Here is a 13187-nt window from a genome sequence, read left to right as displayed (position 1 = left end):
TTTAATTTGTTACTTATATTTCTCTCCTGCTCTTCCTATTAGATTTATGTGTCACAAGTCATCACCTGTGAAATTATAGCAATGAAGAGTGAAGGAAAGGAGAGAAAAGGAGGAAGGGATGAGGGTTAGGAAAATGGGGAAGCAGCTCCTATGCCAAAATGAGGTTGGGAAAAGAGACTGGAGGATAAACGAGCAGGAAAGAGTGAGGGTATGGAGTATGTGGGGGTAGAACTAGAGCTAGAATCTTCATTCCAATCTTTGACATGAACCTGTGGTCCCATGGCTAGGAGCTAAATTCCTCTTCTATCTAATACCTCTGGCTGGCACCCCATGACCCTTGATCCTGTTCCTTGTTGCTAGTCTGTTGCATATGTGCCCTCACCTCTTGGCATTCTTGGTTGGCACCTCTTTCTTAATATTTCACACCTTGGGCCTCTTCTATATTAAGGCCTGAGTCCAGAGGACCTGGACATTCCTCCATGGCTAAGTTGGAAAACCTTCCCACTGTACAGACTGCAGACCCTGTCCAGCTCTGGTTTTCAGCTGGTCTTCCCATGGACACTACTTTCCTGATGTCATTGCCTTTTGCCTCAAATTGCAGTCTTTGGCCAGTATAACCTGCACTTTGGTATTGGCCTCTTCAAGGGCTTCTCTGATGCCTTAACAGATTTCTTGGAGCAGAAGCTTCCTTGATTTCCAGGTTGTCAGAGGGCCATGGTTTTTATGGCCACAAGTCAGGCTTTTGGTTCTTTCTCTCCAGCTTGCTTCACATTGTCCTCCGACTTCTTCCTATTACAACCCTGCCTACAATTACAGTCAGCCTCATGAAGAGTTGGAAACTACCTGGCTGTATTCCTGAGAGCCTAATTTGCTCCTCTAGTTATGCTATCTTGTCTCCCTGGGTGGCTGCCACCCTGAGCAATGGCAAGAACTATGAAATGAGCAGATGGCCGTTAGAGAAGGACATGCCTTCTGAGTGACTAGTGCCCATCAGGGCCGACCTAACTATACAAAAGATGGAAGGAGCTAGTGAAGAGTAGGGTATATCTATTCAAATGGCTAATATATATAATTAACTGGTAATAAGCACTACTATTTCAATCTGCAAGATTTTTATAATATCACAGATTGTTTTGGCTAAATTAATCTTCTTAGGCTTTGCTACAGTATCTGGTGTGAAGGTCATAGTCATACAGTCCACTGGTATAGAAGTACTTTCTCTTGGGTGGAACTGCTGAGACTGGAAATAGAAATTCACGACCCAATTCCAGTGCCAGTCTTGAAAAATGCCTTTTGCAAAAGTGCTTTTGTCAGTTGGACAACCTTACATTTCAAACTGCTTTCCATTATAGCAGGTACTTTATACTGTCTTCATTCTTCAGGAGACAAAAGCTGCCTGCCTAGTATTTTCAAACTGGCAGAGAGAAGCTGGGGTGAAGTTAGATAGAGGTGCATTTCCTCTGAACCGAAAGCTGAACAATTGTCCTTGGAGATTGGCAACTGAGTGTTCAAAAATCTAGCCTGGCCAGCCAAGGCAGTTGAATCTCCAGAATTGTGTAGTTGGCCCACATGGAGTAACCTAGAGGTTCTAAGTGCTTCTTTCTGGCCCTCTCTGTGCATTTTGATTTTGCGTCCTTTAACTGTTTGCCCTTGCTGTTTCCCTTCCCTCACCCCTCGCTCTAACACTTTGTAATATTCTGTGTTCTCTCATGAATACCTCTATCTTGTGGTAGTCTTTTGATTTCTTAGGATGACTTGTGAAACTTCAAGATTAGGAGTCTTTAGTTATGACTTTGCTTTGATCCTGGGCCAATAATTTTCTTTTGAAAGGATATTCTTGTATAAATACATTGAAATTGCTGAAGGGCTCCTCTCTACATTGACATATTGAAGACAGAGGGCTGCTCCAGCCAGCAAGCAAAATTCCCAAGGAACCCTGATTGGCTTCCTGACCTAAAAGATTGCTGTGGATGTTGAACCACAGTGGCTCGAATACCCACCTTTAGGTATTTAGCAAAGACTGGGCATGTCAGAAGGATGAGGAAGGATGAGTTTTATTAAATCTCATAAGAGATTGGAGGCCATGACAGGATCAAGGAATAGAAATTGAGGATGTAATTTATGGCTATTGTTCTTGTGAGAGGAAAACATCAGATTGTGTTGGCTAGAAAATTAAAAGCTCTCATACTTGGAAAAGTTATCCAAATAGGCAACTGATAATAATATCATCCCCATGTTACAGTCACTTGAAAATGAAATCTGAGTTATAGTCACCCTCAGAATTTGGGGTCTTTGAAGTTAATTGTGGGGCTCATATTCTGAAAATGTGCCAGGTAATATGTTCTTTTCTCCAGTGTCTTTGAAGATTTGGTTTGCTAATCATTTGGTTTTGGTGTCTAAGTCATCAGCAAACATACATGTGAAAAGACAGTATTGTAAAGAATGCAAACACATGGTCAATGACCAAAGCTACTAATACAGCTGCAGAGTGCCAGATTGTGATGTTAGTTGGCATTACTGTTGTGTGGCACATTTAAACTATTTTTTGAAAAGGAGAATTAAGATAGCCCTGAAGTATGGAGAATTTTGGCTGATGTTTGATTTGTATGCATAGATTTTAAATTCATTTCAGAAAACAGAAAGCAATACTAAGATGTAAAAATGTTGGAAATATAAAGTTAAAACTGAACTACAAATTATGCTAAATTTGAGGCCCAGGTTATGTGGATGGTAAATAGGATAAAGGAGACATTCAGGAACCCAAACATGCCCATGAATGACTGGCATGATGCTTCTTAAAAAATGAACGTGAGATGATCATGAAAACCCCACAATGTTTTTTTCTGAAGTTATGTCTATAGTGTCCCATTGTACTTTAAAGTATAGAACTAGCACTGGCTCCTGAAACACATTTTATTAGACAAGTTGTATCTCTTATGTACACTTACATGTATTTATCACATTAAATTTGTGTTTATATTGTTTTTGCATCCCAGAGGTATATTTCAATTATCTATCGCACCTCCAGTTAACTTATGTTGCTCAAATGTCAAAGGTGACCCCGCAATTGTAAATCTCTATGTAGTAACTTCTAGACAAACAAACATACCTCTATATAGTGTGTATTATCAAAACTCATTAATTCGCTTAATAGAAATCAACTGTGATGTCAATTCCATTGCCTTTCCCAGGCTACAGTGCTGATAAGCAATCATCTTTTTCTCATTTCAGAGGAATAAGTTCTATTTTGGAGAAGTTGGAAAGTGGCTTGATGCTTGCTATGTCTATCTCAGCCTATTGATGAGCTAGAAATGTCAGCTAGAAATGCCTGAGGCACTTGCCTGAGTCTGTGTTCCTTGTGGCAAGCCCTACAGACATTTACTGGACCAGAGCTGACATTGGACCAGCCCTTGTGGGTCTAATGATTTCAGGATGCACTTCAGCAGCAGCCATCAGGGAACTTTGAGAGAGCAGGGGTTATTACTCACAGGTCCTACAGGGTACAAAGCATGCCCGAGGACCACACAGTGAGATTGAAGTCAAGGGTAGAGACAGAGGAAGGGAGCTTGGACTTGGGTCCCTGTCTCTCTTAGGGTCAAGAGTTTAGGGTTTTGAGGGTTTGCTCTTTACTAGCAAATTTAAAACATAGGAGCCAGAATTTGGGAGTGAGAAGGAAGAAGTGAGGTCACTCAAGTGGTCAGTTATGTAGTAGGTTATCCAGGGGCCTCAAAAAGGGGAACTTCATGTGTGAGGGTGGTCTGGTTCTTTGTCTAGTTGGTTTACTAGTAGCTGCATCCTATAGCTAGGAGCATGTTGACTCGAAATGGGTATCTTTGAAATGGATACCTTGGCACTCAAAGCTTTCATGTCTGGAAGTTACATTACACTTGATAACAGAGACAAGACTTGTGCCAGCCCTCTTGTGTGGCTACTAAAATCCTCTCCCCTTTTCCCCAGGACTCAACATGTTCAATTTTTTGGTCCTTATTAAAATACAATCCATTTGGAATTTTAAATAAAAATTAAGATCGGAATGTTTTTTTTTTTTAATTAGAGGATGTTAATTTGCAAGTTGATTCATAATAACTGAACATTTTAATTTTAGGTTGAAGTTCAGATATAAACTTGGCAGGAGTAAACCATGGCCCCGGTGGATGATCAATGTAAATAATCATATATGTTACTTTTTGGCATGACCTTTAATGGGAGAGGCAAGGGGTTTATCAAATATCTGAAGAGGAGAAAATTCAATTTAAAAACTAATTCTTAGGAGGTCAGCATTTTCATAAAATCCCCTGTACCTTTTTCTTTATGAGTCTGACTAAGAAGGTATTCTAAATTCATCTATTTTGTGAGGGAAGACTCATCTGTTAAGGTGAACAATGATTTTTCTGCCCACTTCTTTGCCAGTTTTCATAATAGCTGTGGCAAAGAGCCTGCTGGCAGGCAACCCCTAGTTCCATGAATGGGCTTTATTTTTTAATCAGAGAACTTGTGATCCTTGACAGGTAGACTCTAACAGCTTAGTGTTTGATGCATATACTTGAACTAAGCAAGACTGGATTTTACTCACCAAAGGAAAAGAAATACTCTAATCACGGTCCCACTGGGAACTGATGTTCAGAAAACTTTTATGATGTAGAACTGTCACTCACGATTCTGCATGAGGAAAGGGAAATGCATATAGTGTGAACCTAAAAACTGTGAGGGCAGAAAATGCAGGACTCTTTCCTTTATTCTACCCAGTACTGCCAGTACCCAGTGAAACCTGGTTTAATTGATTCAGATGCACAGCCACACTATGGAATATCTGATTTACAGACACTAATGCAATCTAAATTTTTTTCTTTAAGGAGAGAGCCATGTACAAGATTTGTTGGACTTGAACAGCAAACCAATCCCAATATGGACTGAAAAGGCTTTTATGTGCATAAGGGGTAGAAAAGTCTTTGCATATACTAAAATCCATTGGTTTGTATATTTTAAAAGAGTTAATTGCATGGTGTGTGAATTATATCCCTATAAAATTGTTACAAAAAATATTTTCAAAGCAAATTCTCATGCAACCATCTACCAAGTAAAGAAATTGAACATTGATTGTATTTGTTTTCATAGTTGTTGTCTACATCCATCAACTGATACTGGCTTTCCATTTTCTGTAGTCATATGAAACTTTCTTTCAAAGAAATCTTATTTAGTACAACCAGTGAGCAATATGAAGAAAAATACTATGGTAGAATTCCGATAACTGGAGTTTGGGAAACCCAGAGTATGTATAAAGTATCGTTTGGAGTTCATTTGATTTAATCCAACTATTTTCATCTCTTCCTCCATGAAGTTTTTAGTTTCTAGAGTGCCTACCATGCATCAGGCACATGCTAACTTTCTGGAGCTCGCTGTCTAGGAGAGATGGTAGGTGAGACTAAGTACCTTAACTAAATTACAACCTGAGATGCAGGGTCCCCTGTTTTGGAGGAGGTTGTTGGAATTTTTAGAAATATATGACAAAGGGGAAAGGGACTAAAATTATCAGGAAAATAAACATAGATGGAAAACACTTTAAAATATAGGCATACTTGGTTTTATTTCACTTTGCTATATTGTGCTTCAAAACTGCATTTTTAAATTGAATTATTATCATTTTTTACAAATTAAATGCGTGTGGCAACTCTGCATCAAACAAGTCTTTGGCACCACTTTTTCAACAATGCTTGCTCATTTTGTGTCTCGTGTCATATTGTGTATTTCAATGTTTCTCATTATTATTATATTTTTTGTGGTGATGTGTAGTCAGTGATTTTGGAAGTCATTACTATAATTATTTGGGGATGCCATAAACCTCACCCATATAAGACAGTGAACTTAATTGGTAAGTGTTGTGTGTGTTCTGATTGCTCCAATGTCCAGATGTTCACCTGTATCTCTCCCTCTCTTCTGATCCTCCTATTCCCACAGACACAAAAATATTGAAATTAGGCCAATTGATAGCTAAGTGTTCAAGTGAAAGGAAGAGTCACACATCTCTTGCTTTAAGTCAAAAACTATAAAAAATGAGTTTAGGCACGTTGAAATTGAGATAGGCTGAAAGCTAGGCCTCTTGCATCAAATAGGCAAAGAGAAAGTTCTCAAAGGAAATTAAAAATGCCACTTCAGTAAACACACAAATGAAAAGAAAGTTCAAACAGCCTTGTTGCTGAAATGGAGAAAGTCTTAGTGTCTGCATACAAGATCAAACCAACCATAACATTCCCTTAAGCCAAAGCCCAATCAAGAACAAGACCCCAACTCTCTTTAATTCTATGAAGGCTGAGAGGCAAAGGAGCTGCAGAAGAGAAGTTTGAAGCTAGCAGAGGTTGGTTCATGAGGTTAGGAAAGAAGCCTTCTCCATCACATGAAAGTAAGAAGGTAGAGCAGTAAATGGTGATGTAGGAGCTTTATTGGAAGAAAATGCCTTATCTTTATTGGAAGAAGATGTCACATAGGACTTTCATAGCTAGAGAAGAGAAGCCAATGCCTGGCTTCAAAACTTTAAAGGACAGGCTGGCTCTCTGTTAGGGGCTAATGCAGCTGGTGATGTAAGCTGAAGCCAGTACTCATTTACCATTATGAAAATCCTAGGGTCCTTAAAAATTACACAAAATCTACTCTGTGCTCTGTAAATGGAACAGCAAAGTCTGTATAACATCACATATGTTTACAACATAGCTTACTGAATATTTTAAGCCCACTATTGAGGCCTACTGCTCAGAAAAAAAAAAAGATCTCTTTCAAAATGTTATTGCTCATTGACAATGCACCTGGTCATCCAACAGCTCTGATGAAGATGCACAGTGAGATTAATATCTTCAGGCTGGCTAACACAACATCCATTCTGTAATCCAGAGATGAAGGAGTCATTTTGACTTTGAAGTCTTTTTTTTTTTTTTTTTTACTTTGAAGTCTTATTGAAATATATTTCATAAGGTCATAGCTGCTATAAGTAGTGATTCCTTTGAAGGATAGGGACAAAATAAAATGAAAACCTTCTGGAAAGGATTCACAATCTAGATAACATTAAGCACATCCATAATTCATGGGAAGAGATCAAGCTATCACTATTCATAGGAGTTTGGAAGAAGTTGATTTCAACCCTCATGGACTTTGAGGATTCTAGACTTCAGTGGAGGAAGTCACTGCAGATATAGTGGAGACAGCAAGAGAACTAGAGTTTGAAGTAGAGGATGATACTTTATCTCATGATAAAACTTGAATGGATGATAAGTTGCTCTAATAGATGAGCAAAGGAAGTGATTTCTTGAGATGGAATCTACTCCTGGGGAAGATGCCATGAAGATTGTTGAAATGACAACAAAGATTTATTTATTTATTTATTTATTTATTTATTTATTTATTTATTTATTTGGGGGGGTTGGGGTGACTGGGTGATGGGCACTGAGGGGGGCACTTGGCGGTTTGAGCACTGGGTGTTATGCTATATGTTGGCAAATTGAACTCCAATAATTTTTTTAAAATTATTTATTCATGAGAGATACAAACTGAGAGAGTGAGGCAGAGACATAGGCAGAGGGAGAAGCAGGCTCATCTCAAGGAGCCTGATGTGGGACTCAATCCCGGATCCGGAGATCGCAACCTGAGCCGAAGGCAGGCGCCCAACTGCTGAGCCACCCAGGCATCCCAACAAAGAATTTAGAACATAACCTACACTTAATTGATAAAACAGTAGCAGAGTTTGAGAGGATTGAGTCCAATTTTGGAAGAAGCTTTAGTGTGGGTAAAATGCTATCAAACAGCATTGCATGCTACAGAGAAATCATTTGTAAAAGGAAGAATCAATCGACTGGGCAAACTTCATTGTCATAGCCACTGTCACTCCAGCCTTCAGCAACCACCACTCTGATCAGTCCGTAGTCATGTACATGGAGGCAAGACCCTCCACCAGCAAAAACATGACAACTCGCTGAAAGCTCATTTGATGTTTAACATTTTTTAGCAATAAAGGATTTTTAAATTAAGGTATGTATATTGTTTTTTAGACATAATGCTACTGCATACTTCATAGACTATAGTATAGTATAAACATAACTTTTATATGCACTGGGAAACCAGAAAATTCATTTGACTCCTTTTTGTGATACCTGCTTTATTGCTGAGGTCTGGAAACAGACCTGCCAAATCTCCCAGGTATGCATCTATAGTCCGTGCTTTATCAAGCTCTTCTTCCTTCTTCCTTCCCTCTCCCTCTTTCCTTTCTATTTTCAGGAAAGGAAAATAAACCGAGGCGTGTTAAAAATTTTAAGAGTTTATTTGAGCAAAAATCGGTTGAAATCGAGCAGCCCCAAACCAGAAGTGGTAGGGAGAGCTTCCCTGACAGAAGCCAGAGGAAACATTTACATAGAGAAAGTGAGAAATAGGGCAGCCCCAGTGGCCCAGCGGTTTAGCGCTACCTTCAGCCTGGGGTGTGATCCTGGGGATCTGGGATCGAGTCCCGCATCGGGATCCCTGCATGGAGCCTGCTTCTCTCTCTGCCTGTGTCTCTGCCTCCCTCTGTGTGTCTCTCATGAATTAATAAATAAAATCTTTTAAAAAATTAAATTAAAAAAAAAGAAAGTGAGAAAGAAGGAAACGAGATTAACTGGTGGCTATAGCTTAAAGCCTAGTTGGCTGTTTGTAATTGGTTGTCCTTAACATTTTGATTTCATAACCTTGAAACATTTATATACAGGCTTAGATTTTGGTTTGCTTATGTAGGCTACCACAGCATTACAGCCACATCAATTTAATATCTTTCTTGTTTAATTAAACCCTTCTTTTCTTCCTTCCTTCTTCCTCTTCCCCCTTTCTTTCTTTTCAGTAGGATCCATGTGACTTTTAAAAATGTAATCGTTAATAAGATTTTTTTTTTGAGTTTCGAAATAGTGCTTCAAATAAAGTCCACCACCCAAACTACAGTTTAAAAAGTTGTACAAACAAAAATCTGAAGTCAGCAACCATAAAATCTACCTTTTACCACAGCTGGTGAAACCTAAGGATTCTTTGTTGTTAATGTTTCTGGATTCCAGGTTAAAGTTAGCTATTGAGCCTGGAGAGAACCAATGCTTTTATTTTGAGACGTGAAGCCCTGCAGTTCAGAAATCCCTTCCTTCAATATTGAAAAATGGGTATTTTTCTAGACTTAGTAGTTTTATATTTCTGGCTTTACAGGAGTGTCTCCCTGTTCTAGGTGAAATCAGTTACATTCAATGACATTCCCACTACATTGAATGGGATGTTCTTGTACATTTCCAAAAGAGTTGAAATGAGAACAAAGCCAGGTAGCAAATAGTTGTTTGTTTCATTTGGTGTTCTAAAATGACAGCAGCATTTTTAGAGTTCAAATTAAAAATGTAAACAGGACTGGAGATTATGATATACTGTAATGCAAGTAAGCAAGATTTCATCAAGTCAGAGCTCAAATCTGTTTAATCAATCAACAAATATTTATTGCATATTTGCTGAATATTGGGAAATGAGCAAAGTGTTACAGAGCTATGCTCATTTTAATTCCCTGGTTTCTTTTCTTTATTTCCCTATTTCTGTTGCACTTTTTCTACTCCCAGGGGCTCACTGTCATTTTTGGAGCTATATCCAATGCATTAGATTAATTTAAAATTCTCAGTCTTTTTCTACACACGTGCATGCTGTAATTTCTGTCCTTTTATTGTAGATCAGATAACTTCTCCCTCAAACAGGGGCCACTGGGATCCCTGGGTGGCACAGCGGTTTAGCGCCTGCCTTTGGCCCAGGGCGCGATCCTGGAGACCCGGGATCGAATCCTACATTGGGCTCCCGGTGCATGGAGCCTGCTTCTCCCTCTGCCTATGTCTCTGCCTCTCTCCCTCTCTCTCTCTCTCTCTGTATGACTATCATAAATAAATAAAAATTAAAAAAAAAAAACCAGAGGCCACTGAGGTTGCTTCCCTACTGGTAATCTCTGTCCTATTGGACCAGAGATAGTTTTCTCCTTGGGATTCACTTTTGGATGAGGCAAAGGAATGACTAGACTGTAGATAGGTTAGGGCAAACCTGAGTGATGGCTGGGATTAGAGAATGGTAGAGCACTAAACAGGAAAAGTGATCTGGAAAGGCCAAATAAGCAGGCAAGAGTTAGAAATCAAAATGGATAAGCAGAAGAGTCAGCATGAATCAGGCAACAGGCTGAGATCAGAGAGGTAAATTGGTTTCATGGAGTTCTGTCAGCAGATATTATAGATCTGGAGTGCAGCTTTGGAACTCTAGGGTCCTATGAGGATGAATGAGAGAAACCTGGGATTTTATATATCCTTTCCAAATTAGACTGATCTCCAACTCTGTGCCCCAGCCAATCTCATACACATGTCTCTCCATATTTCTTTTATTCTTCTCTTTCATGCATTTATGACTTCTTTTTGAAATTCTATCCAGTTTTCAAAATCCATCTTAATGCTAGCTTTTCCTGATCACGTTGGCCAGAGATATTTTTCTCTTTGAAATTCACATTTGTAAGAGTCAAAGGAATCAGCATTTATTTGAGTGCCTGATATGCAAAATTTTTTATTTGAGCTTTCTTTGTTTAATCCTTCTCAGAACTTCGTATAAAGAAGGTCCCTAATTGAAAGATATGAGGACTGAATCTAGAGACTGATAATACTTTCTGCCTTTTTGAGTCATTATGGCCCATTCATTAGGATTCTGAAATAAATAAAAATATGGGGAAGACTAGAGATATCTTGGCTGGATGTCCTAGGAAAGCTTTTGTGGGCCACGTGATATTCAACCTATTATAGGACTCAGATAATATCTTGGAATAACATGACTGAAGAGAAGGAAGTATTTACTCTAAGTTTATAAGTTAACACATCACAGTAGGGATGCCTGGGTGGCTTAGCAGTTAAGTGTCTGCCTTTGGCTCAGGGCATGATCCTGGGTCCAGGGATCGAGTCCCACATAGGACTTCCTGTGAGGAGCTGCTTCTCCCTCTGCTTGTCTCTGCCTCTCTCTCTCTCTCTGTGTGTCTCATGAATAAATAAATAAAATCTTAAAAAAAATACATCACAGTATTTCCCTGGTGTTCTCCCAGTACTGACTCATTGCGCCTATACATACAATCCAAAGGTATAGCAGGAGACATTCTGAGATATGATCACCTAGTGGGAGAGTTGACAGTGAAGAGGAGGGCCCACAACTGGATACTGAAGTGTCCTCACACCTAGGAGGCATTCCCTTTTGGCAGAGGCTTCTCAGAGATCTACTAAAATGAGAGCAGAAAAGGGGGTTTGTTAGGATAGAGCTTCCTGGTTGCTTTGATAGAAATCCTTTTTAATGAAGTGGAGGACAAGAACTTGATCAGAACAGAAAGATGAGAGCTGTAGAAAGCTTTTCTAAGGAGGGAGGAGAGAAATAGGCCAAAGCTATGGAGAGATGTCTGTCAAGGGACTATTTGTTGAGTTAGGAAACAATACAGCAAAGTTATGATGGAAATAATATGGAAAAGAGCAATAAAATACCCCCTTTTTTAAAGGCAGGAGGTGGATTAAAATTCTTGAGTAAGATGGGGGGAAGATGGAATCCAAGTGTAGTTGACTTTTGATAGGCTCAGGGGCATCTTAGATGGGATCAAGGCTACTGTTCTCATTATATAATAGGAGGAAAATCAGGTGAGTATAGGAACAAACTTTCCAGTGGATTTATTTTATTGTTTCTCTGAAGAATAAGAAATTTGTGGAAGGGAGGAGAAGATATGAAATGGTTAACTCAGATAGTAGGAAGGCAGATTTTCTTGGTAGGTGTGGCAGGATTGCTGGTTAATAGTGAGGACCCATTCAAGAATTGTGGACATCTTTTTAAGGATGACTTGCTATGGGTGATACTCTCCTGAAATATTTAGCTTTGTGGAAATAGTCATATTGTATGTAGAGAGCTGGGATTTTGTAAGATTTTGCTAGATACATACAATGTCAGAAGAGGGGGCAAAGGAGGTATAGCATTTTCAAAGAAGTTTTGAAAGTTCTACACCGTGGACTCTAAGCTGGATAGGAGGGAAGTAAGAACATGGAAGAGTAATGAACACTATCAGTGGACTGGAAGTCCTTGCAGGGAAGAGAAATGCTTGATATCAGGCATATTAACAAATCGTCTGGAGTGCTGGAAGTAACAGAGAGAGTAGGTACTTTATTTTTTTTTTTCTTTATTTTTTTGAGAGTAGGTACTTTAAATTAGGATTTAGAGGTGCTATGATGGCAAGGTCTGAAACAAGTAGATAAAATGTGTAAGGGGTTTTTGGAGAGAAGGAAGTTCAAGGACTGAGAGGCCAGGATATAGGAAATGTGGCCATGTGGATACTGAGATCACTGAGAATGTAGAAAGAGTATGTTAGAGAGAAACACATAGATTCATATGTGGTCCTTCCTGAATAAAGGGAAGTGACTGCAGGGTCAATAGATGACATAATCAAGTGGCTGGTGGTACAGTTGTATGTCGTGGGCTTCAGAGGAGCAAGGAGAGAGGGAAGACAGGTGGCATCTTGGCAGTGGTAGGCAGGTTAGGATAAGACATCTTTAACTCAGGGGTTCATGAGCTACAGGAAGAAAAACAGCCAGCACTTGAGAAAGCCTAGGGGAAACAATCTCTTTGAGGCTTAGCCAACCTGCTCTCAGAGAAAGAAAATGCCAAAGATAAAGGGGGTCTGCGGATAACTGACCATGAACCGCATAAGATACATTTGAGGGTTTAGGTGTTTGAGGAAGGAGACATTGAGGACATATTAGAGCCTATACACATACAGCATGGGGGTAAAAAGCAGACCAAAGATGAATAACTTATAGGTTGATCTAAATAGAAGGTATTGGGAGACAGGACAGTGATCCTGTAGGTCAGGTGGTATGGTGGATTGGCAGAGGGTGAGGTTCTCTTCCATGGGACAAGTTTCCTAGGCAGCCCCTATGGCTGTGATATCCTGGAGGAGGCTGTGATAAGCAATATGAGGACATCTGTGTTTTATGCCTTTCAAAGCCATTCTGCCTAGGGGTGATGGTATGGGTCTTTGACAATGAATAGGGGAAGGGAAACACTGGATTTTTTCCTGCTTCTATGTATATTAGATATGTATATACTAATGTATACCTTTTAGGTTCCCTGGCTTCATCTGTTAGTCATAAGAATGGCATCTTATG

General features: G+C 39.4%; 1 long non-coding RNA gene across 3 annotated transcripts in view; it reads right to left on the bottom strand.

The window, feature by feature from the left end:
• The window catches only part of LOC102153083, a 52287-nt gene that overhangs the window by 37911 nt on the left and 1189 nt on the right, over positions 1 to 13187 (bottom strand). For all 3 annotated transcript variants that reach the window (XR_005366556.1, XR_005366555.1, XR_005366557.1), the window contains exon 3: positions 4574 to 4659. This is a non-coding gene — a long non-coding RNA (uncharacterized LOC102153083). The remainder of the gene's footprint in view (positions 1 to 4573; positions 4660 to 13187) is intronic.

Source organism: Canis lupus, chromosome 11, assembly GCF_011100685.1.
Source record: "Canis lupus familiaris isolate Mischka breed German Shepherd chromosome 11, alternate assembly UU_Cfam_GSD_1.0, whole genome shotgun sequence".
Taxonomy (NCBI): domain Eukaryota; kingdom Metazoa; phylum Chordata; class Mammalia; order Carnivora; family Canidae; genus Canis; species Canis lupus.
Note: the sequence above shows the minus strand (reverse complement) of the source record. Positions and strands in the feature narration are given on the sequence as shown.